The following is a 24,033-nucleotide window of genomic DNA, read 5'->3' as shown; positions in this document are numbered from 1 at the left end:
ATGCTAAGAACACCCCTCAAAATCAACAAAAATAGATCCACACCTTGTCACCTGATAGTAAAATTTACAAGTCTTAGCGACAAAGAGAAAATCCTGAAAGCAGCGCGGGAAAAGAAGTCTGTAACATACAAGGGTAAAAACATTAGATTGGCAGCGGACCTATCCACAGAGTCCTGGTAGGCCAGAAAGAACTGGCATGATATATTCAGAGCACTAAACGAGAAAAACATGCAGCCAAGAATACTATATCCGGCTAGGCTATCATTGAAAATAGAAGGAGAGATAAAGAGCTTCCAGGACAAACAAAAGCTGAAAGAATTTGCAAACACCAAACCAGCTCTACAGGAAATATTGAAAGGGGTCCTCTAAGCAAAGAGAGACCCTAAAAGTAGTAGATCAGAAAGGAACAGAGACAATATACAGTAACAGTCACCTTACAGGCAATACAATGGCAATAAATTCATATCTCTCAATAGTTACCCTGAATGTTAATGGGCTGAATGCCCCAATCAAAAGACACAGGGTATCAGAATGGATAACAAAACAAAACCCATCAATATGCTGACTACAAGAAACTCATTTTAGACCCGAAGACACCTCCAGATTTAAAGTGAGGGGGTGGAAAACAATGTACCATGCTAATGGACATCAGAAGAAAGCTGGGGTGGCAATCCTTATATCAGATCAATCAGATTTTAAGCCAAAGACTATCATAAGAGATGAGGAAGGACACTATATCCTACTCAAAGGGTCTGTTCAACAAGAAGACTTAACAATCTTAAATATCTATGCCCCTAACATGGGAGCAGCCAACTATATAAACCAATTAATAACAAAATCAAAGAAATACATCGACAGTAATACAATAATAGCAGGGGACTTTAACACTCCCCTCAGTGAAATGGACAGATCATCCAAGCAAAAGATCAACAAGGAAACAAAGGCCTTAAATGACACACTGGACCAGATGGACATCACAGATATATTCAGAACATTCCATCCCAAAGCAACAGAATATACATTCTTCTCTAGTGCACATGGAACATTCTCCAGAATAGACCACATCCTGGGTCATAAATCAGGTCTCAATCGGTACCAAAAGATTGAGATCATTCCCTGCATATTTTCAGACCACAATGCTCTGAAGCTAGAACTCAATCACAAGAGGAAATTTGGAAAGAATGCAAATGCATGGAGACTAAACAGCATCCTTCTAAAAAATGAATGGGTCAACCAGGAAATTAAAGAAGAATTGAAAAAATTCATGGAAACAAATGATAATGAAAACACAACGGTTCAAAATCTGTGGGACACAACAAAGGCAGTCCTGAGAGGAAAATATATAGCGGTGCAAGCCTTTCTCAAGAAACAAGAAAGGTCTCAAATACACAACCTAACCCTACACCTAAAGGAGCTGGAGAGAGAACAACAAAGAAAGCCTAAACCCAGCAGGAGAAGAGAAATCATAAAGATCAGAGCAGAAATCAATGAAATAGAAACTAAAAAAACAATAGAACAAATCAACGAAACTAGGAGCTGGTTCTTTGGAAGAATTAATAAGATTGACAAACCCCTGGCCAGACTTATCAAAAAGAAAAGAGAAAGGATGCAAATAAATAAAATCATGAATGAAAAAGGAGAGATCACAACCAACACCAAAGAAATACAAACAATTATAAGAACATACTATGAGCAACTCTATGCCAACAAATTCGACAATCTGGAAGAAATGGATACATTTCTAGAGACATATAAACTACCACAACTGAACCAGGAAGAAATAGAAAACCTGAACAGGCCCAAAACCAGTAAGGAGATTGAAACATTCATCAAAAATCTCCAAACAAACCAAAGTCCAGGACCAGACAGCTTCCCAGGGGAATTCTACCAAACATTTAAAGAAGAATTAATTCCTATTCTCCTGAAACTGTTCCAAAAAATAGAAATGGAAGGAAAACTTCCAAACTCATTTTATGAGGCCAGCATCACCTTGGCCCCAAAACCAGACAAGGATCCCACCAAAAAAGAGAATTACAGACCAATATCCTTGATGAACACAGATGCGAAAATTCTCACCAAAATACTGGCCAATAGGATCCAACAGTGCATTAAAAGAATTATTCACCACGACCAAGTGGGATTTATTCCAGGGCTGCAAGGTTGGTTCAACATCCGCAAATCCATCAATGTGATACAATACATTAATAAAAGAAAGAATAAGAACCATATGATACTCTCAATAGATGCTGAAAAAGCATTTGACAAAGTGCAGCATCCCTTCCTGATTAAAACTCTTCAAAGTGTAGGGATAGAGGCCACATACCTCAATATTATCAAAGCCATCTATGAAAAACCCACTGCAAATATCATTCTCAATGGAGAAAAACTGAAAGCTTTTCCTCTAAGGTCAGTAACACGGCAAGGATGTCCGTTATCACCACTGCTGTTCAACATAGTACTAGAAGTCCTAGCCTCAGCAATCAGACAACGAAAAGAAATTAATGGCAAAGAAGAAGTCAAACTATCATTCTTTGCAGATGATATGATACTATATGTGGAAAACCCAAAAGACTCCACTCCAAAACTGCTAGAACTTATACAGGAATTCAGTAAAGTGTCAGGATATAAAGTCAATGCACAGAAATCAGTTGCATTTCTTTATACTAACAACAAGACAGAAGAAAGAGAAATTGAAGAGTCAGTCCCATTTACAATTACACCCAAAACCATAAGATACCTAGGAATAAATCTAACCAAAGAGGCAAAGAATCTATACTCAGAAAACTATAAAGTACTCATGAAAGAAATTGAGGAAGACACAAAGAAATGGAAAAATGTTCCATGCTCATGGATTGGAAGAACAAATATTGTGAAAATGTCTATTCTACCTAAAGCAATCTATGCATTTAATGCAATCCCTATCAAAATCCTATCCATTTCTTCCAAAGAAATAGAACAAATAATCCTAAAATTTATATGGAACCAGGAAAGACCTCGAATGGCCAAAGGAATATTGAAAAAGAAAGCCAAAGTCGGTGGCATCACAATTCCAGACTTCAAGCTCTATTACAAAGCTGTCATCATCAAGACAGTATGGTACTGGCACAAAAACAGACGTATAATCAATGGAACAGAATAGAGGGCCCAGAAATAGACCCTCAACTAATTTTCAACAAAGGAGGAAGGAATGTCCAATGGAAAAAAGACAGCCTCTTCAACAAATGGTGCTGGGAAAATTGGACAGCCACATGCAGAAAAATGAAATTGGACTATTTCCTTACACCACACACGAAAATAGACTCAAAATGGATGAAGGACCTCAATGTGAGAAAGGAATCTATCAAAATCCTTGAGGAGAATGCAGGCAGCAACCTCTTTGACCTCAACCACAGCAACTTCTTCCTAGGAACATCGCCAAAGGCAACAGAAGCAAGGGCAAAAATGAACTATTGGGATTTCATCAAGATCAAAAGCTTTTGCACAGCAAAGGAAACAGTTAACAAAACCAAAAGACAACTGACAGAATGGGAGAAGATATTTGCAAACAACATATCAGATAAAGGGCTTGTATCCAAAATCTATAAAGAGCTTATCAAACTCAACACCCAGAGAACTCATAATCCCATCAAGAAATGGGTAGAGGACATGAACAGACATTTCTGCAAAGAAGACATCCAGATGGCCAAAAGACACATGAAAAAATGCTCCACATCACTCGGCATCAGGGAAATACAAATCAAAGCTACAATGAGATACCACCTCACACCAGTCAGAATGGCTAAAATGAACAAGTCAAGAAATGACAGATGCTGGCGAGGATGCGGAGAGAGGGGAACCCTCCTACACTGCTGGTGGGAATGCAAGCTGGTGCAACCACTCTGGAAAACAGCATGGAGATTCCTCAAAAAGTTGAAAATAGAGCTACCCTATGACCCAGCGATTGCACTACTGGGTATATATCTGAAAGATACAAACGTGGTGCTCCAAAGGGGCACGTACACCCGAATGTTTATGGCAGCAATGTCCCCAATAGCCAAACTGTGGAAAGAACCTAGATGTCCATCAACAGATGAATGGATAAAGAAGAAGCGGTATATATACACAATGGAATACTATGCAGCCATCAAAAGAAATGAAATCTTGTCATTTGCAACTATGTGGTTGGAACTAGAGGGTATCATGCTTAGCGAAATAAGTCAATTGGAGAAAGACAACTATCATATGATCTCTTTGATATGAGGAAGTGGAGATGCAATGTGGGGGGGTTGGGGGGAGGTAGGAAAAGAAAAAATGAAAGAAGATGGGATTGGGAGGGAGACAAACCATAAAAGACTCAATCTCAAAAAACAGACTGAGGGTTGCTGGGGGGAAGGGGGACGGGAGAGGGTGGTAGGGAAATGGACATTGGGGAGGGTATGGGCTATGATGCGTGCTGTGAAATGTGTAAACCTGACGATTCACAGACCTGTACCCCTGGGGATAAAAATACATTATATGTTTATTAAAATAAATAAATTAAAGAAAAATTGCACTGGGACTAAAAACAGAGATATTTAACCACCCATTTTACATACTCCAGAAATAAGAGGCAGACTGAACAGTTGTACTGTTCTTTATAATGCAAACTCCAACACAAAAGCTAATTTTAATTTTCATCACCTAGAAAACAGTATTATATTCCCTTCACATTGGCAAGCACACACCAAGCATTCAAACCAGCAGTGGCCTCTATTCAATTATGCGGAGCACAATTTACAGCAGCTAATAAGTAAAACCTGCAGCCAAATCCCCAGCTGCCAGACCAGAAAACACAAGTCACATGCTTTCATAGATGGCACCAACCTGGTAATTATTTAACCTTTGCTCGTTGAACCATATCAACAAAGGTATTTCTTGAACTTGGAAAATAAGAATGAATTCAATTCAAATTCATAAGTATTCCCAAGAGCTTCAAGAGGCTAGATAAATAGGAATAATAATCGCTAACACTTCTTGAGCATTTACCACGAAGGAAGTACTTTACATACATTATCTCATTTCATCGTTACCACAAACCCATGAGTTAGGGAACCTCATTAAGCATATTAAGCTTAACTAACTTTCATTAGGTCTCAAAGCTAATAAGTGAGGGAGTTATAAACTCAGACAGTGCCCAACCTTTCAAACTCTGCCTCTTCTGCCTCATAAAACTGCTCAGATGAATAAGAAATCAAGTGGGCTCCAACTAGGAAAAATGATTCTGTTCTAAGAATTCTGCTCTAGTACCTGAAGCTTCCAGCATCTATAGGTCTGTTTTTGGTTTGTTTTTTTTTTTAATTTTATTTATTTGACAGAGAGAAATCAGAGCTAGGCAGAGAGGCAGACAGAGAGAGAGGGAAGCAGGCTCCCGCTGAGCAGAGAGCCCGATGCGGGGCTCGATCCCAGGACCCCGAGATCATGACCTGAGCCGAAGGCAGAGGCTTACACCACTGAGCCACCCAGGCGCCCCTGAAGCTTCCAGCATCTAGATTAGGTCCACTATTTTTAGAGAATAAGTCCTTAAAACTCAAACAAGGTACCTGGAATGGATAAATATTTTAATCCATCTGTACCAACAAACCTATGCTCTGAGACAAGGCAAATATTTTAAGTAGGGAAAAGCATAGACAGGACGTGTCCTAAGAATATCAACTCCTAAAAGGACGTTCAGAAGAGGATAGACCTGAATAGACAGAAGTCATGGACTTGAAGTAAAAGTAGAGGATAAGGATAGAAGAGATGAGAACAGGAAGCAGCAGTTGAAACGTTGCAGGAAGGTGAATGTTAAAGTCAACCTCAGGGTTTTCTTTGGAATAAATGCCTTTTGTGGAATAGCTAAAAACATAACCTCTCCATGCTGGGCATGGAGACTACTTAAAATATAAGTAAATAAAAATATTTTAAAAATGAATAAGAAAATAAAAAAGGCATAACCTCACCACTTGGTATCGTATTCTTGGACAAGTCAAAGAAAAAAAAGACTTCTAGAATTCCGATCCATTTTTTTTCTTGTAATATGGCATTCATACTTCAGTGATTTCTGCTTTGATATATTAAAATCATATCCAAGGGAGTAATTTGGTAATTCGGGAGTAAAAAGGGAGTAAAAAGTAATTTGGTAATTACTTACTAAATTGATTGATTAAGAAATCATTCAAATTATTCTAAATTATGTGAAAATTAATATCTCATAGGTTTTCCTAAAACAAACTATGAAAATATCAGAAGATAGCAATATTTTCCATTCTCAACTCCTTTTACTCACATGAAGACAATGTATTTGTTTCATATGGGAGCAGTCTATGACCATTTTATTACACAATGAAATGAGTTTACTTTTAACTCATTACCACTGTTTGTAAATTAGCTTTCTGACCAACTCAACTTTTTTTAAACTAATGTTGATATTCAGATTATGTGAAGCAGAGTGACACAAGCTGGATAATAGCTCCAATGCAGTATTAATACAATTCTCTTTTTTAAAATTTATTTTTGTTAAAGAGCTTTTAAAGTAGTTTATATTGAAACATATTGTTAATCCAACTGTTCTCACTAGTCTCATTTTCAACATGAATTGTTGAAGGCATGAATTATCTATAAAATTTTTATAATAGTGTTGTCCTGTAATGAGTTAAAGATTATACACAATGTCCTACAATGAGTTAAAATTATACACAGTGAAACAGTTTTAATATATGAGTAAAAGCTTCCAATTCTGGATAAGAAAAATTAAGCACATTGAATTTTATTCAATCTTCAAATTAAAACTGTAACTTTATTTCTGTAGAAAAATGTAAAATATCGTATGGCATAATGGAAAGAGCTTGACTTTGATTTTATACAAATGCAATTTCAAAATATGTCAGTCTCAGGTAACAGATATATTGTGTGAACTCAAGACTGTGTTATCATAAGCAACTATCCATTCTCCCACTGATCCTTCAAATCCTCTCAATGGGCTAGTTCTTTCCCTGTCCTTGGATTTTAATCTCCTTTAGTCACATTTCACAAAAGCAGTGTCATTTTAATATGAACATACAACTTGGGTAACGAAGAATTAATCTTCAAAGAGAAGTCTGTCCTTTGCCCCTGCTCCTGGGAGGTAAACTCTAAACCCTGGAAGTTTCACAGATGGTAGGAATGTCTTCGACATTCATGATAGGCTCCTGGACCAAACCTGATAATTTATGTTCATGTGATGAATCAGTGTGGACAGTGTGGACAGTGTGGACAGTGTAGACAAATTCAATAGTCTTAATATGCGACCTGGCCACACCAGAAACACAATCACATGATAAGAAGGTAGGAACTTTTGGTCAGGTGATATCAGCATGACTTACAGTAGGGATGGGGCTGGAGATCCAGTTCACGTGGGCCATGATTCAATCAGTGCTGCCTAGGCAATGAACCTTCAGTTATGTCTCTGGACACCGAAGTCAGGTGAGCCTCCTGGATCACAATACTCTGTATGCTCATTGCTACAGATCACCAGTACCAGGAGAAAAACAAGTCCCTGAAATCATGACAGTTTCAAGTTTGTAAAGTCCCAGTTCCATAGTCTGCCTTTTGCATTTCTTCCTTTGTCCTGTTTTATTTTTGTAATAAAACTGTAATCTTATATATGGTACTTTCCTGAGTTTTGTGAATTGTTCTAATGAATTATTAAATCTGAGGGAGTCCATGGGGACTCCCACATTTGCAGCCAGCTGGTTGGATGTGAGGGTGGCCCTGGGGAACCCTGAAATTGAAGGTGGTATTTGAAGTGAAAACAGTCTTGTAGGGAGTTCCCTCTGGATTTACATTAAGTAAACTCCTTACAGTTGTTATGAGAATCTTGGGTAGACTTGGCCATCTAGAAAACTGTTCCTTAACATCCTTAATCTCCAGTTTGACCTCACTGCTTATGACACCAAACCCTTACTCCATTTAGTTATCTGTTGCCAGCTTAATACTCCTCTAGGTTTACAAGCCAGAAATGAGAAAGTGGGGACTTCCTACAGGAAGAACTTCTCTCTTTACCCTGCCAACTCTAGCCCCACTTACTAGTCACCATTTCCAACTCAGGTGTCCTAGAGGAAGAGTCAAGTCTGTTTTGCATATTGTCATCTGGCACTGGGGTTCTCAACAATTTTTTTTTTTTAATAATACTCTCTGACTCACAGATATTGATGTAGTCCCCATGATGTTATATTCCTTTGCCCCTCCAGATGACCTTTCTAGGTAGAATCCTCACTTGACCTAAGGTAAAGAAAAATGTGTTCCTCACTTCCCTTATTTATTGTTCTTTAGAGAACCTTCTCTTTCAACTGGCCCATTTCTACTCTTAGATAAATTAATGCTGGGAGAACCCACTTTACATAATGAAATCTCTTGGCATGTCTGGCATATTGCACTTTTATTTTTAAGCTTGTATTCCTAGGGGACATCCTTGTATCAGTATAACTCAGTGATCAACCAATGATCAATCAGAAGATTTCCTTAACTGTCTTTCTGCCATGTTTCCCACCCTTTGCCAAGAGGATCTGTATGGAACTTCATTCAATACTTGTAATATAAGAATTTTTTTAATAATCCACTCAACTTATTTTTAGTGTTGCTTTATTTTTATCTCCCTGCTTAAAATTCTGTCATCCTGAGCATAAAATCAATACCTTTAGACATATTTGAATTATTGAAGATCAAGAAATACTGAGTGCTTTCATCATTGGTGTCAAATGTTTTATCACTGTTTTGGAAGACAGATGATCAAACTGATTTTGAAAATTTCACCTTTGGATTGACTCAAAATACATGAATGTATTGATCTATAAGAATTTGAAGTAAACATGTAAACTGATAAAGGGTTCAGAATAAAAAATAATCCAGCCTAACATTTGGCCTAAAACAAATCCTAGTTATTTTGGAAATAACCACCAGCAAGGTAATGAAAAAAACAACTGGCCTTGGACTTGACAAATCAGATAGTGACCCAGGTCTCATGCTGTCAAGAGCCATACTGAGAGGTGTTGGTTGAAACAGAACTAAAGATAACTGGGAGCAAGGCCTCCAGATAGGGTCTCTAGCACAAGTACACATCCTCTACATCAGAACATATGCATTCTTTGCCTTAGCTTCTGTGTTACCGCCTCTCAGGCCAAGCAGGTCTCTGGAATGTTAAACGCAAGTCTCCCTTTTCCACTCTCCCTCTCAGGATTTAGGCACTTTGTGTTGGTATGCTGAGTCCAACCATATTCATCTACCACCCATGTAATTGCTTCCTTGTGTCTTTAAATCCTCTAATCCAACCACTTGTTAATTTAAAAATTATGTATATCCTATAAAACAGATACTATCTGAGCTTCAGCTTTCTACAAGTGAATGAATTCTCTTAAGACTACCCACCCATACTCATGAGATGTTGACAGACTCTCTAATTGCCTCAGGATTAAGCGATACCAGAGAGGTTTATGGAATGCTTGCTATTATAAAAAGTATATTTAAAGGTTTTATCTCTTTTCACATATTTATTTCTAATGATGCAAAAAAAATATTACATTTTTATTTAAATTCTAATACTCAGACATATAATAAAAAAAATGACCAAACATATGAATAGACAGTTACTAGTAGTTGAAAAAATGCAGATTACAATAATAACAGCTATCACAGCTCACCCAACAGAATGCTAGAACTGGAACAGTAATAATCTCACTACTGGCAGGGATATAGGGGAAAAGTGGAAATGTGAATTTTTGCAGGCTTTTTGGAAAGCCATCTGGCAATGTCAATTAAAAATTTAAAATGTACATGTCCATAAGCCCAGCAATCCCACTCCTGGGAAATTACCCCATAGAAATAAAAGCATCGGTGATTAAGACTATATATACAAGGATGACTATTACACATTTATCATGGAAAAATCCTAAAACAAAGAGAATGCCATTCGGTAGGAAAATAGATTGTGATACATTCCTATCATAGGATGATATTATACAACCATAAAAATCAATTCACCAGAGCCCCACCGAATAAACTAGAAACATTTCGAGAAAAACAATAAATTGCAGAAACATACATATAATGTAATTCCACATTCATAAAACAAACTGTGACTAAATAAAACCCTCATATGTACATATGACTTTGAGCATGACATGAGGATGCCTATGGAAATTGATTCATGAAGTTTATAACATGGGTCAGCTAGAGGTGGCACAAAAGAACAGAAAATAAGAGGAAAGAAAGAATGAAATTTAGAAAAAGGAAACTTGAAAAAATAAGTGTTCACAGAAAATAATATATTTAATAAGACCTAAATGTGTAATATTATGTGTGCATGCTTCTGTGTGCACACATGTGTGGGCATAGAGAGATGCACTAAGGAAATGATCACCAAATGGGAAATATGGTTTTCTCACGGTAGGGTGATTTCGATAAATTTTACCGTCTCCAAATAGTTTTTTGAATTTTGACTTTGTAAATGCTTGTATAATTTACATAATATATAAAACATTTATCGTGTGAAAAAGAAATATTAGTGGCTATTAAAATCATTTTTCCATAGCTGTTCTGTACAAATTTAATGCTCCCACACCATTTTGTCAAAAAGTAATTAATAATTCTAAACTGATTTTCTGATGGCCTATGCACTGTGTCGTAGACTGCCCCTCTCCTCACTCTGGTTGTCCAGGCAACAGCACTTTCTCATTTCTTTGGCCCGCTCAGTGTTCTTAAACCTCTGGTTCTAGCTGCAGATCTATCAGAGTGAATCTCCACCTTCCCAACTCTGGCTTCATCATCTCTAATGGGGTTTGCTACCTATACCAGCTGTACTTTTCCATGATAAGTTACTATCTAGTTGTCACTTTGAATTTCTAGACGAATTTCGTCAGAGTAAATATTATTACTTCTCTCTTAAATGTTGTCTACCACCCCAGTGGCAGCGTCATTTTTTTTTCATTTCTCCTGATATGGACATTGTGTTCAACTAAGTGAATCTGAAGCACCTGAAGATGAGGAAGAGTCTATGAATGAAAACGTATAGGCAACAAACGCAAAATTTTATAGTGCTTAGTCTGAGAAAGAAAACCTAGAATGGGCATTATATGTGGAGATAGATACTTAAATCAAAATGGCATCCAGAGGACAGAGCTAAGATAAATAGAAGTTATAAAGAAGAGAATAATCGAAGATGGAACATTTTCATACTGGGAGTTACTCCAAAATAGGCTCTGGTATTTTGGGAAATAAGGAGTACGCTTAAAAAAAAAAAAGAGAGGGGGCACCTGGGTGGCTCAGTGGGTTAAAGCCTCTGCCTTCGGCTCAGGTCATGATCCCAGGGTCCTGGGATCGAGCCCCACATCGAGCCCCACATCGGGCTCTCTGCTCCGCAGGGAGCCTGCTTCTTCCTTTCTATCTGCCTGCCTCTCTGCCTGCCTCTCTGCCTACTTGTGATCTCTATCTGTCAAATAAAAAAAATAAAAAAATAAAAATAAAAATAAAGAAAAAAAAGAAAAGAAAAGAAAGAAAAAATCCAATGGAGACATGGTTTTCATTATCAAGGATGCAGGAAAAGGATTTCATTAGAAAATAAAAGAATGTTGGACCAGACGATCTCTTATTTCCTTTTCACTTTGGAAATTCGGTGAGTTCTGCGTACTGTTTCAAACGTGTGGTTTTTTATTTCAAAGGCTGTTTGGTGAACTCATATTCTCTTTATAAGTATTGGAGTTTGGATCAGATTATCCTTTTGGGGTCACAGCATATATGCCTCATCCTTCTCTTTGCTCCTCCTTCTTGTGTTCTATATTTCAAAAAGGGCTCAGAAGCAAACTGTCCAGGAAATGACTAGTGGATCCCTCTTTATTTTTGGTTTTCATGTTACCCCACACCATTAAATGTCACTTCTGAATACTGGCCACAGCATATATTCCATGAAATACAAATCTATAACCATGAAAAGGGTATCAGGTCTTAATATTTTCTTCATTTTTAAAAAATGTCTATGTCTAAAATCTGAGCTCAAAGTCTTAGAAGTAAAACTTGCCATTAATCTTCCTGATTATCCTCTTTTGGAAATCTTTTCTTACCTAGCTTTCCAGAATCAAAGAAACTCTCAAAGTAAAAACAACATTGGGCAACACAGACAGTCCCCCAAAATTTTCTCTGAAAAAATCTCCTTACTAACTTTTTGAAAATCGTCTTGGTTCCTTTCAATATCAGCCCCCTTCATCCCCAAACTTGTAAAGTCTTACCCGGAGGAAGGTGTAAGCCATAAGAGTAAGAGGACTGCCAATACCCTCATCCAATCTTTCCCTTTGAATTTTGCCTAAGTTGTCCCAAGTTTTTATAATGGATCATCATTCTCCATATGTGTGTGTCTATCTCTGTCTCTCTCAATCTCTTTCTTATAATACCTCTTTTCTCTCTTTTTCCTTTCTCTCATTTCTCTACCTACAGTGGCTTCTTATGACTGAATCCTCCAAGAAGTGTTTTTGAGAGGTTGCATCTAAGTACAGGAAACATATTGTATTACATTTGACCAATTGTTTCATGGGAGCTTTCCTTCTTCATTTCTTTTTAGTGTATCAACTTAACTAGCTAGTAATCTCTTCAGCAATTTCGAAATCATTGTTCCTCTACAATAACCTGAGTATTATGTTCTCTAGCAATCCTTTCATCATCTTTATCTACTAAACAAACAGTGGCTCTATTTGACTGGTTATATACGTGAAATACTTCTTTAGAGCCATTCTGTACCAACTCCTTTATTCCAGTATAGTCATGCTTTTAATTTCCTAATATTTGGATTAATATTACTACTAATATTATTAGTAATGGCCCACTAAATTCCTTTAATTCATTTATGGGTAGTGACAAAAAAATTTTATGCTTTATGTTTCTCTATAAGCTGTCATTTAATGGAATACATTCCATGTATTAGAAAACTGGTGAATTAGAAGTATGGAGAGAAGAATTTGACATAGAAGTTGCCCATCAGGAGGGAAGATCATATCCTAAGAGAGAATATTCTAAAGATGGAAGATGTAGGGGCACCTGGGTGGCTCAGTCGCTTAAGCATCCAACTCTCGATTTTGGCTCAGGTCATGATCTCAGGGTCAAAAGAGCGAACCCTGCATCAAGCTCCATGCTGAGTGTGGAGCCTGTTTAAGATTCTCATTTTCCCTCTCCCTCTGCCCCCACCTCCTGCTCATGCTTGCTCTCTCTGCTAGAAAGAAAGAAAGAGAAGAAGGGAGGAAGAAAGGCAGGAAGACAGGCAGGCGTGAAGAAATAGGAACAAAAGTTGAGCAAGTTCTGGATTTAATAAAAATTAAAATGTTTATATTAGACTCTAGGGCTGAAACTTGAGTAAAGAAGGGAAGCCATAAAATAGTTTATGCCAAAGATAGTCTATGAGGTTATGAGGTTATAGCAAATGTGTCTAAGTGAAACTCTTTGAAACAGTGGAGGGATCCTACCCCAAATTTATAAATTAAAAGAAATGTGAAGAACTTAAAACTTTGAGGTGCTTACTAAGCATCACTTGCCCATGAGCTACTAGCTCTTACTACAATTTATCATCCTTTGTGCTTATGAAATACTTAGACATACTTTTATTTTAACTTACAGCAGTATCCAATTATTTCTATATCTGGAAAAGCACATAGCATGAAAGACAATTTTCAAAGCCAAGAACATGAAATAGACACAGCTCAGTTTAAATGGAGGTGGCCTTTTTTTCTTCATCTTTATAGATGAAGAAATATATAAATATGGGGAGGAAAGAGACTAGCTATAAGGGGGAAGAGGAAAAAGTAATTTTTGGAAAACTGCTGGGAAAAACTATGTCACTAAAAAAAGTTTAAATAATTCAAAAACTTCTTTGCAGAGTTTGAAATATGGGCTTCATATATCTTTTCAATTAATTCAGACTAGCTTACACTGTTTAATTGTGCCTCAATCAGCCTTTTCCAATGGTTATTATAAAAATCATGAAGATGTATCTGCTTGTGAACTCTTACAGAAATAAACAAGAGGATAGAAATCAAGCAAAAATTTATTATAGACTAGAATAACCAACAGAGGACACCTAGTGGTGGTCAAGAGTAGTGCCATGTTCTTTCATAATACGTTTTGTGCCTGACAGTTACACAAAACTTTCACTATAAGAGATTGTGAGGTGCCTGCCGTGACACTTTCAACTGAGCAAGAGGCCACAGAGAATCCAATTAATAAAATAAAGTAAAATTTAAAAACCACTGTCTGATTTCACCCTTGTCCTAAACCATTTAAAAATGTATAGTCTGATAGACAACAAAATTATATTATAAACATTAACTTGCTAGGAGATGAAATCTTAGTTGTTTCTCCCACTAGAAGGAACGATAATTATGTGACATGAAAGAAGTGTTAGATAATGTTACCATGGCAATCGTATTGCCATATAAGTGTACCAAATCAACATATGATACAGTGTCTAAAAGTCAATCATATCTCAATTAATAAGTGTTTAAAGTATATAGTCCAGTTGGGAAGCTGGGAAGTGGAACCTGCAATCACATAGCAGGTAGGTCTTTTAAAAACAAACTTGCCTCCTTTTTAAATCCTAGGTTCATGTCAAGTATTTTTTTTTTAAATGACATACACTCGATAATTCTATAAAACAATGTTGTCATTGTTATCATCTATCATTGTGTCTATCAGGAAACTAGACAGCATGCTGGACTGGGAATACTGAATGAGGAGGTCAGGAAGGTAGAAGAAGTAGACTTGTAGAAAGATGGATGATACGAAGTATTAGAGGTCCTAAAACAGAAGAATATGGGGAGAACACAGAGGAAGGGGCTGCTGGTTTTACAGGCTGGTGAAGTGAAGTCAGGAAACGCTTCAACTGAGGAGGCACATTTTTGTTTGTTATCTTAGCAGCATGTGCTGGATGGTCAGCCTTGTTGAATGCCTCATCATTTATAGAACAGGGAAGGAGAGATGGGTTGTTGCTCCTCGCTCTGGCAGCATTAGCCTTGCCGTCTGACTGTAGAGACTTCTCATTATGTTTTCTAGGCCTTCTTAAAACTAATTTAGCAAACTTCCACTGTATTCCAAATACATAGGAAGAACAGACTTTAAAAACATATTTTAAAGCTCATATATTTGGAAATGAAAAAAGCAGGAGTCTGGGATCCAGATGAACAGGGTTTTTCCACAGCTCTTCCACCAACTCTCATGTGTTGTAGTGAAATCATTGCAACTCAGTCTTAATTAGATTTTATGTCAAATGAGGGTTGGGGACATGTCGCTGTCTCAAGTTCCTTCTAATTCTAAGCATTAAACCACATGCACACCCATCAACTCATCTGTGGACACCAAATATGTCCACCATTTCTTTTTTTAGTTCATCTCTCAAATGCCAGAGCCTAAATCCCCTTCCCTTGAGTGTGACTTAGTGCCTGACCTCCGTTGAATAGAATCTGGTGAGAGTGAGTATCTGACCTCCCAGATTAGGTCAGAAAATGCACTGCAGCTTTCACCTGGCATTTTCTCTTAGCTCACTCATTCTGGGGGAAGCCAGCTGCCGTGTCATAAAAACACTCAAGCAGATCTATGAAAAAGCCCTTATGGTAAGGAACCAAGACCTCTAGCCAACAGCCATGTGAAGGAGCCATCGTTCTCCAGTCAAGCCTTGAGATGACTTCAACTTCACACAAAATCTTGACTACAACCTCCTTAGAGACCCTGAACCAGAATCATTCAGCTAATCTGCACCAGAATTCTTGATCCACACAAACTTTGAAATAATAAGCATTGTTATTTTAAGTCTCTAAATCCAGAAATAGATTACCAATACACCATCCTTCAAGCCACCTCCTTCTTGGCTCATGACCTAATCCAGAACTTCCAGTATTCAAACCTCAGTGGACATTAGTGCAGATGCAGAATTATTATTTTCTCTTTAAAGGTATGAATATTTATTTTTCTACCTCCATCCCTATTGTAACATGGAAGTCCTAATACTCCCCCTGTCTCTAGACCTTCTAGACCCTGCCTCTAGACCTTATGTAACAATGTTACTGCTAAAAAAGCCTGGTTGCCATTTGTCGTTTACACAGCTCTTTCAACTAGCGCGTTTCCGTCTTTCTAGTTGAAGAAAGCAAATTTGAACAATCACTGAACATCACCTCCTCACAAATCCTTCAGCTCTTTTCTGCAGCTTCAAAGTGCAGACTCTCCCCCATGCCAGGATGAGCTACTGTAGGTTGACTGTACCCCCTACATCTCCTGAATAGCAGGCATAACTCCAGAATCCAGAACACAAGGCAAGAGGCTCAGGTTATTTTTTACTTTTTTCACATGGATGCAGGGACTCTTTTGGGGTGGGGGGAACGACCTTATTTATTTTTCAGAGAGAGAGCACATGCAGAGGGAGAGGGAGAAGCAGACTCCCCACTGAACAGGGAGCCCGAAGCAGAACTCGATCTCAGGACCCTGGGATCATGACCTGGGCCGAAGGCAGACTTTAACCAACCAGTTGCCCCAGGGACTCTTTTTAATGTAACCATAGGAAGCCTCAATCTCCCAAGGTAATTATAAACAATGAAATTATTAATGTCCCTAGATTAACAAGACAAAAATAGTGCAGTACAAAGAGAATCACCTGTGTAACCACTGGTCGGTCCTATGATTGAATCACAGCATTGCTATTACTTGCTGTCTGACTGCAAACAACTTATTAAACTGCTCTGAGCTTAAGTTTCTTCACCAGGAAAATAAGAGCATTGATAATGTGCTTTACAGAGCAGTTACAAGAATTTAGGAATATATTGAATGTGAAAAGTGAATTTGTAAAGTACTTTACATATTGTAGTTTATGTTGTTTTATTATATTGAGCCACCTATGAACACTGACAAATCACTTAAAAATTGGTCGAATTCCTAGGTCTAAGACACTTGTAACATTGCCAAATCTATAAGAAAACTGGGTTCAGGGTGCTACCACCTAGCTAACAAAACCAGGCGCAAGTTCTTAGCTTCAAAGGCCAGTTTCCTCATCTAGAAAATGGGTAAATGAGCTAGAGAATTTTAAAATAGCTTCTTGGGTGCTAGTGGTTGTAAAATAACATTTGTGGTTAAATGGAGAAGGAAGACTTTCAAAAGTCAGAAAAATAATCAGCATATATTTTTACCTACTATATTAAGGAAATAATTTTTACTTTGTATTCATTTCATTGGAAACAGTTAAGTGCAAAAATGTTCTTATCTGTTTTGATAAGTAGCCAGATGGTGTCTAAAGATATATTTTCTTTGTAGTTTAATGCAATTGAAATGAGTTCGCCAGTCCCCTCTTGAAACCTATGGAGCTTTAAAATCAATCATTTAGAATATGAAGATCCTAGTGAGGCTATTAAACTCTATGACTTTTAAATGTTAAAATCACCAAAGCACGTTTAATTTTACTGGTAATGACATATACAACCTCTTATAGGATATTAAGTATCCATATTAAATCATAATAAATATTCATGCTGAACCATAAGCCACCTGATATTGCAAATGGTCATTTATGTTGTCGTTTATGTACCAGTGTCAATCCTGATAGGATAATGTTTGTAATTTATTAAGCAATAGGTCACAAGAAAATGTCCAGTTTCACACTATTTCCATATTAGCAGCAATGAATGTTGCCAGGGCATGGTGGAATATAAATTATTTCTCAGTTTGAACATGATGCTACGACAATAAAATGCCCATGGCTAAAAAAAGTCATTAGTATGCACTATAGAACAAGCTTGTCATACATTATACACACACACACACACACACACACACAGACACACACACTTAGGCTATTTGGTATTGTAGACAAAAAGAAATAAAGAAATAAAAAGCAGTAAACATTAAAGCTGATGGTCCTCTGATTTATAGCAAGCACAGCAGGGATGAATGGGAGTCTGGCAATGAGATGCATAGGGAAAGGTTAGCTCCTTTGTAGTAAGCCAAATACTTTCCTCTATAAGGGAGTAAGGTTCAAAGTCAGGTCAGCCAGAGAAACTTGGAGAGAAAGGGAACTAAAAAACAGAGATCTTTTGGAAAAAGCTATTGTTTCCAATGGATGACTACATGACTAATAAAAATGGAAGGCCTCATTAATTTTATTTAACAGTTAATCACCAGATGTTCTGAGCCATATGGAAAGAAATTTAATTTAATGTTTTCAGAGCTATGATGTGTGTGTGTATGTGTGTGAGGTAGGATGTGTATTTGTGACAATGTGTGTGTGAGAGAGTGTGTGTGTTTATGTGTGTAAGCGCAATACAAATAGATATTTAGATCCTCACAAAAGGAATTTGTTTTATATCAGGTCTTTTCTTTCAACAGCAGAGAAAGCAGCACTGTCATATTTGTGATAATATCACCCTAGCACTATATAATTTTTTAGTTTACAACGTTCTTACAGGTACAGTTTTTTCTGGTTTTTTACACCAATGCTATTATAACTAGTTTATTACAGAAGAAACTCAGGTCCAGAGAGCATAGAATCACAAAACTAAGTGCAAGATCAATGCTTGAGACCAGGAGATCCACCCTCTCCACCAAGGTCCTTAAGAAAATGTGGAGAAAAACATACAATTGAAATAATTTTCCTGGTACTTAAGAAAACTTTATTAAGTTACTTCTTACCACCTCTCATTTAAATTATTCATTTTCTTAATCTTGTCCCCCTACTCTTGCCATTGTTATTACCCAAAGATTGAAAATATGGCTCATTCATTCACTCAACAAAATTCTTGGTATCAACTATATGTGTGGAATAGATACTTCAAATATGTCTATGAGTGAAAAACCATGCCTGACTTCAGGCTGCATTTGCTTAGAGTCTGCTAAATGAAAGAATCAAATACTTTTGGTAGTACTACCCTGGAGGGCATTCAGAATTCCTCTAACTCTCCAAAGATGCCAGGAAAAAAGGCAAATATGCTGAGGGTCTGGGTATCATGGGGATAAAACAGTCTGTGATATCCTGTGTTTAAAAATCAAAGTTCAATGTAGTTTCTTATTTACATTCTCATTTTGTTTCCCTACCACTCACACTTTTTATTTCTTCTTTCTTTTACTTTTCTCAAATACCAATCACAACACCACTGTTCTATCTCATCGGACCAAAGTAAGTATATGTTCAGTGTTTTCAGCTTTAGGAGACCAAATCCCCCCAAGATTGAAGACTCTTCTTTTGGGGGATCTCTAGAGGTGACACCTGCAACTGCAAACACATTTGACAGTTTTTTTTTGTGAAGTCAGGGTTTCATGTTGATAAGGTTTGAGATTCCCTTCTAAATCTGAATCTTGATTGTTTAGAAATGCCAAACTCTAGAGATAGTTGCATATATGGGCAGATTTCCATACAGTGCACAGAAATCTTAGCTTAAAATCTCAGTAAGAAAGAATCTAATATATTGATTTCAAAGTTGAATCCTCACCTGGCCTAGCTGGTTTAAATTCAACCTCAATCACTTCATTTAATGATGTCATGGTTTTATCTGTTAGCAAGTCATCCTGAAGACTCCAACCATAAAGCATTTGTGCTGGTTCCCACAGAAACTCCCACTGTGTCATTGTCTCCTACCCTCTGCAGGTCTGCAGTACTCATCCCTGTGAAGAACAAAAGAATCTTTGGGAAACTGTACAGCCATTCCTCTCACAGGATCTACCACCCACTTGGGGTGTACTGAAAAGAAGAAAGGCATGCACATCTACCATTCAAGAAGACCAGAATTCCACCATTTCCACATCTCAAAGACTCACTCTTTTCCTGAAGGAGATTCTCCTTCCTTCAAGTTTCTCTTCAATATGTCCCTCTTTCCTCACCTTCAGAAGCCTACCACAATCTCCTAGGAGGGCTTAGACTCCAAAAATTAAAAGCCAGGATATCATGAGCCCTACATTCTTGCATCTAAATTCTGGGTTTTTTTTTATTTCCCCATGCCACAGAGCTCCCATCAAACAAGAAAGCATGGAGTCTGCCAGTTGTTCGAAGGCAGGTTATGGATATACGGAAATATAGAAAGAAAAATGTAAATTACTATATTAGAAATCACTCTACCTCACTAGTCTTGGCAGAGATAGAGCTGGACAGAGTTTGTACCTCAGAATGCTAGTGTGTCTAGCATTGGGCTACAAACTGCATGGAGGGAGTTGGATCTAGTTTTGATGGGAAAAGGGAGTTCTCTTTAAGGTCATGGGCAGATTTTAGAGTGGTGGTAGTGTTGGCTGTTGGAGGATGAAACAGTTTTCTTGATCCAGGCGCAACTTTTTTCTTCATATTTTGGTTTTATCCAGACCTGACAGTCAGGTTCAAAGGGTCATTTGGGTCATGTCAAAAGACAGGTAGCCACAGTGAGGTATGAGATGACAGCATAGTGATCTAAGAAGACAGAAAAGGCAAGGTTTTTGATTAAAGCCCATGAGATAAGTCATTGCACTTCCTATGACATTTGAGGTTGTCTTAGGATAGGTCAATAGACACAAGGATAAAAGGCCTTAGAATTCATTTGGAGTTAGAAAAATAATAAGAGAAGAACATGAAATGGCAATTTCAAGACAAAAGCAAAGCCAAATACTTGGCTTATTTATTTATTTCCCCCCAAAAGACATATAATTGAAGCATACAGTCTGTGCCCTAAAAGGGCCTCCATATGTAGGACCTAAAGAGAAAATTTAACCTCAGGAAAACCTAGAGAGTATATACTACCATAAATACTTCAATTTTTCCACATGATGCTAGTTTACAAAGAAAGCCATCTGTATGAGAATGGACTTTTAAGTCTCTTCCGTAAATACGTGAACCACTCAGGGAGAGGTTTGACCAAATAAGGTTTAAGTTTATAGGTGGTAGACTCCAAATAAATGGAAAAGATTGAATAATAGCTTGATGAAGCTAAAATAACAAAGCTTTGACTTTTCTCTCAGTTCTCTTTCTGTTTATCAATTTCCTTCAATTAATATGGGCAGCAAGCATTTGATAGTCTAGTGGTGAGCACAGCTGTTTTCTAAATAATATGGGTAAGCTTCATCTATTAGTTTGCTAGGGCTGCCATAACAAAATGCTACAGACTGGGTGGCTTAAACAATAAGAATCTATTTTCTCCCAGTTCTGGAAGCTGAAAGTCCAAGATGAAGATGTCATCAAGGTTAGTTTCTGGTGAGAACAATTTCCTGACTCTGAGAAAAACCACCTTCTCTCTGGATCCTCACATGGCCTCTTCTCTGTGTGTCTTAGGGAGAGAGAGCAATCTCTTATGTCTCTTCCTTTTCTTATAAATATATCAGTCCTAATGGACTTGGGGTCCATCCTTATGATCTTGATTAACCTTAATTAATTCCCTAAAGTCTCTACCTTCAAATATAGTGATATATGGGGTTAGGGCTCAACATATGAGTTTTGAGGGAGTGGACACAATTCAGTCCATAACACTTAATGAGTTTTTGTTAAATGTTTTTAGGGGTGCCTGGGTAGCTCAGTTAAGCATCTACCTTCAGCTCAGGTCATGATGTCAGGGTCCCGGGATTGAGCCGCACATCAGGGTTCCCTACTTAGCGGGGAGCCTGCTTCTCCCTCTGTCCCTCCCCCTGCTCGTGCGCTCTCTCTCTCTCTCTCAAATAAATAAATAAAATTTTTAAAAAATGTTTTTAGACTTTGGGAATACCACTCCAGTTTTGACAATGCTATCTTCTGAAGGAAGTAGTAAAGAAGCAAGCTACATTAAAAACTCTGGTCCTTAAAAAAAAAAAAAAAAAAAAGCAAGAAAAGAAAAATCTGGTTCTGCATTGTGTGGTGACCTCTTGACCCTGTAGAATTTTAAATTTAAGATATATGAAAGATTAAGAATTGATTTATCTACCATTAAAAATGACTTAAGCTTTACCAATTCAGGTAGAAATTGGCCTAGTTGTAGAACCTAAAGAAGGAACCAAACCACAAAATTGAACTTTGGGATCACTTAGAAAAAGAAGAAATGAAGGAAGCAGGACTTTTTGTACGTAGTTTAAAATTTCAATTTCTGAGTGGGTCAGGAACAGTAAAAGTAATTTAAAGGACTTTTATTCTGTGACAGCAAATATTTGATTATAATATGAAAGGGGTTTTGTTATGATTATGTGTAGGTGACAGCAAATTTGAGGCTTTATATTATTTGAGCAATGGTGATAAATAGCATAATGCTTGAAAGTGTGGACTCAGGGACCAGGATTCGAATCCTACTCTCTACTTACCAGCTTGTGTTAAATTTCTTAAACTCTGTGTCCCTCACTTTCTTTATCTATAAAATGGGAGCCATAATAGTAACTACTTCATAAATTTGAGGTGAAATTCAATGAGCTAAAGCCTGCAAAATCCCTAAATTGCTCTCTGGCAATCCTAACTGTTCAGTAAATTTTAACTTCTATTTACTGATCGAGTATCATACAAAAATGATGATATAAGGAGTTCTATGAAACTTTTCACTGCAAAAACAACCATAACTGGTGAAAATTATTTTTTAAATAGCTTTTAAACTCTCTAAATTATCATAAGGGCATATAGAAAATGAAGAAACATTAAGTTAAAAAAAAATCTACTAGGGGCACCTGGTTGGTTCAGTTAGTTAAGCATCTGCCTTCAACTTACATTAAAATCTCAAGGTCCTAGGATCAAGCCCCACATCGTGCTCTCCTCTCAGAGGTGAGTCTGCTTCTCCCTCTCTCTCTGTGATCTCTCTCACTTTTGCTCTCTCACATAAATAAATAAAATCTTTAAAAAAAAAATAATCTCTGTAAGAACAGCCAAATTGTGTGCATTTGAGCCATGGCTTCCACTTCAAAATGGAAGTTCCACTTTCGTGAGTATGGCCAAGAAATGGAGATTCCTCTTCCCCAACTCTCAGTCCAGGGGTACAGCGTCTCCCAGGGTGTCAGGCCTCCAGCATTTCTTATCCCTTCCAGCTCTGTGTTACAAAGGCTAAATCCAGGCAAGTGCAGAGAAGAGGTCAAGGGTCCCTTTCTCCCACTCAGCTCTCACTCAGCTCTGCTACTCAGCTCTCAGGTAGATCAGAGGCTCTACCCCAGGTGTAGCAGGCTGAGACTAGTGGGACCCTCACTGCTCTTGCTCCAGCAGACATGTAGGACAGAAGTTTCACCCCAAGATCCCCACTTAGTACCCTGCTTATAAAGCAGGCATGTCACCCTAAGAAGTGGCCACTACACTGCTTCCAACTCTAGAACAGTGGTGTAGGGATTTTGCTGAGGGGCAAGGCTGATTATAGAAAGAGAGAGTTCTAAAGCTCTTCCCATGGGAACTGAGTTTATTTGGAACAGGGTATAAGGAAGCTCAAATCTAAGTATAGCATCAAAAATAATGGGGATTTTGATGATAAGCAATTAAGATGAGCCTGGTTGCTCCATGAGAGCAATGAGCTAAACTGTAGAACAATGGAGTTTTCCAGAGATAACTGGGATTAAAACAGCTAAGGAGAGCTCCCCACCTAACCTCAGGGTTGGAATAAACCACATAGACTGGCCTCAAAGACTATCCCATAATGGGGACTGAGTTTAAATGGATCAGAATGTAGAGTAATTTATGCCAGGCACACCGTCAAAAACAATAGAGCAAGTAGCATGAAATTGGTGGAGGCTAACAGCTAGATGTGATACTAACAGACATAAACATCTTAACAAAGATATCAGGGAAAGTGACAGTAAAAAAAGAACCCTGCTAAAATCACTGTCATCCCAGAATGACTGTGAGCATACCCAAGACTTCATTCTCTGAGGAGTAACATCACAAGCTGAACACTGAAGGGAAACAGACCTCACTAAAATGGTCCAGCCAATCACTAAAATATTAAGCAAGCAAACAACAAAAGGACTCAGAAGAAAGAGATCTGTTTCCAGCATTGTTACATTGCCTAAAAAGTTCAGTTTCAACAAGAAAAATATATTTAAAAATGCACAAAGGGACAGGACATTATGATCTAGGAGCAGGGAAGAAAAAAAAAAAGAAGGCAATAG

This window comes from Martes martes (genome assembly GCF_963455335.1).
Source record: "Martes martes genome assembly, chromosome: 2".
Lineage (NCBI taxonomy): Eukaryota > Metazoa > Chordata > Mammalia > Carnivora > Mustelidae > Martes > Martes martes.
This window is presented reverse-complemented; position numbering follows the sequence as displayed.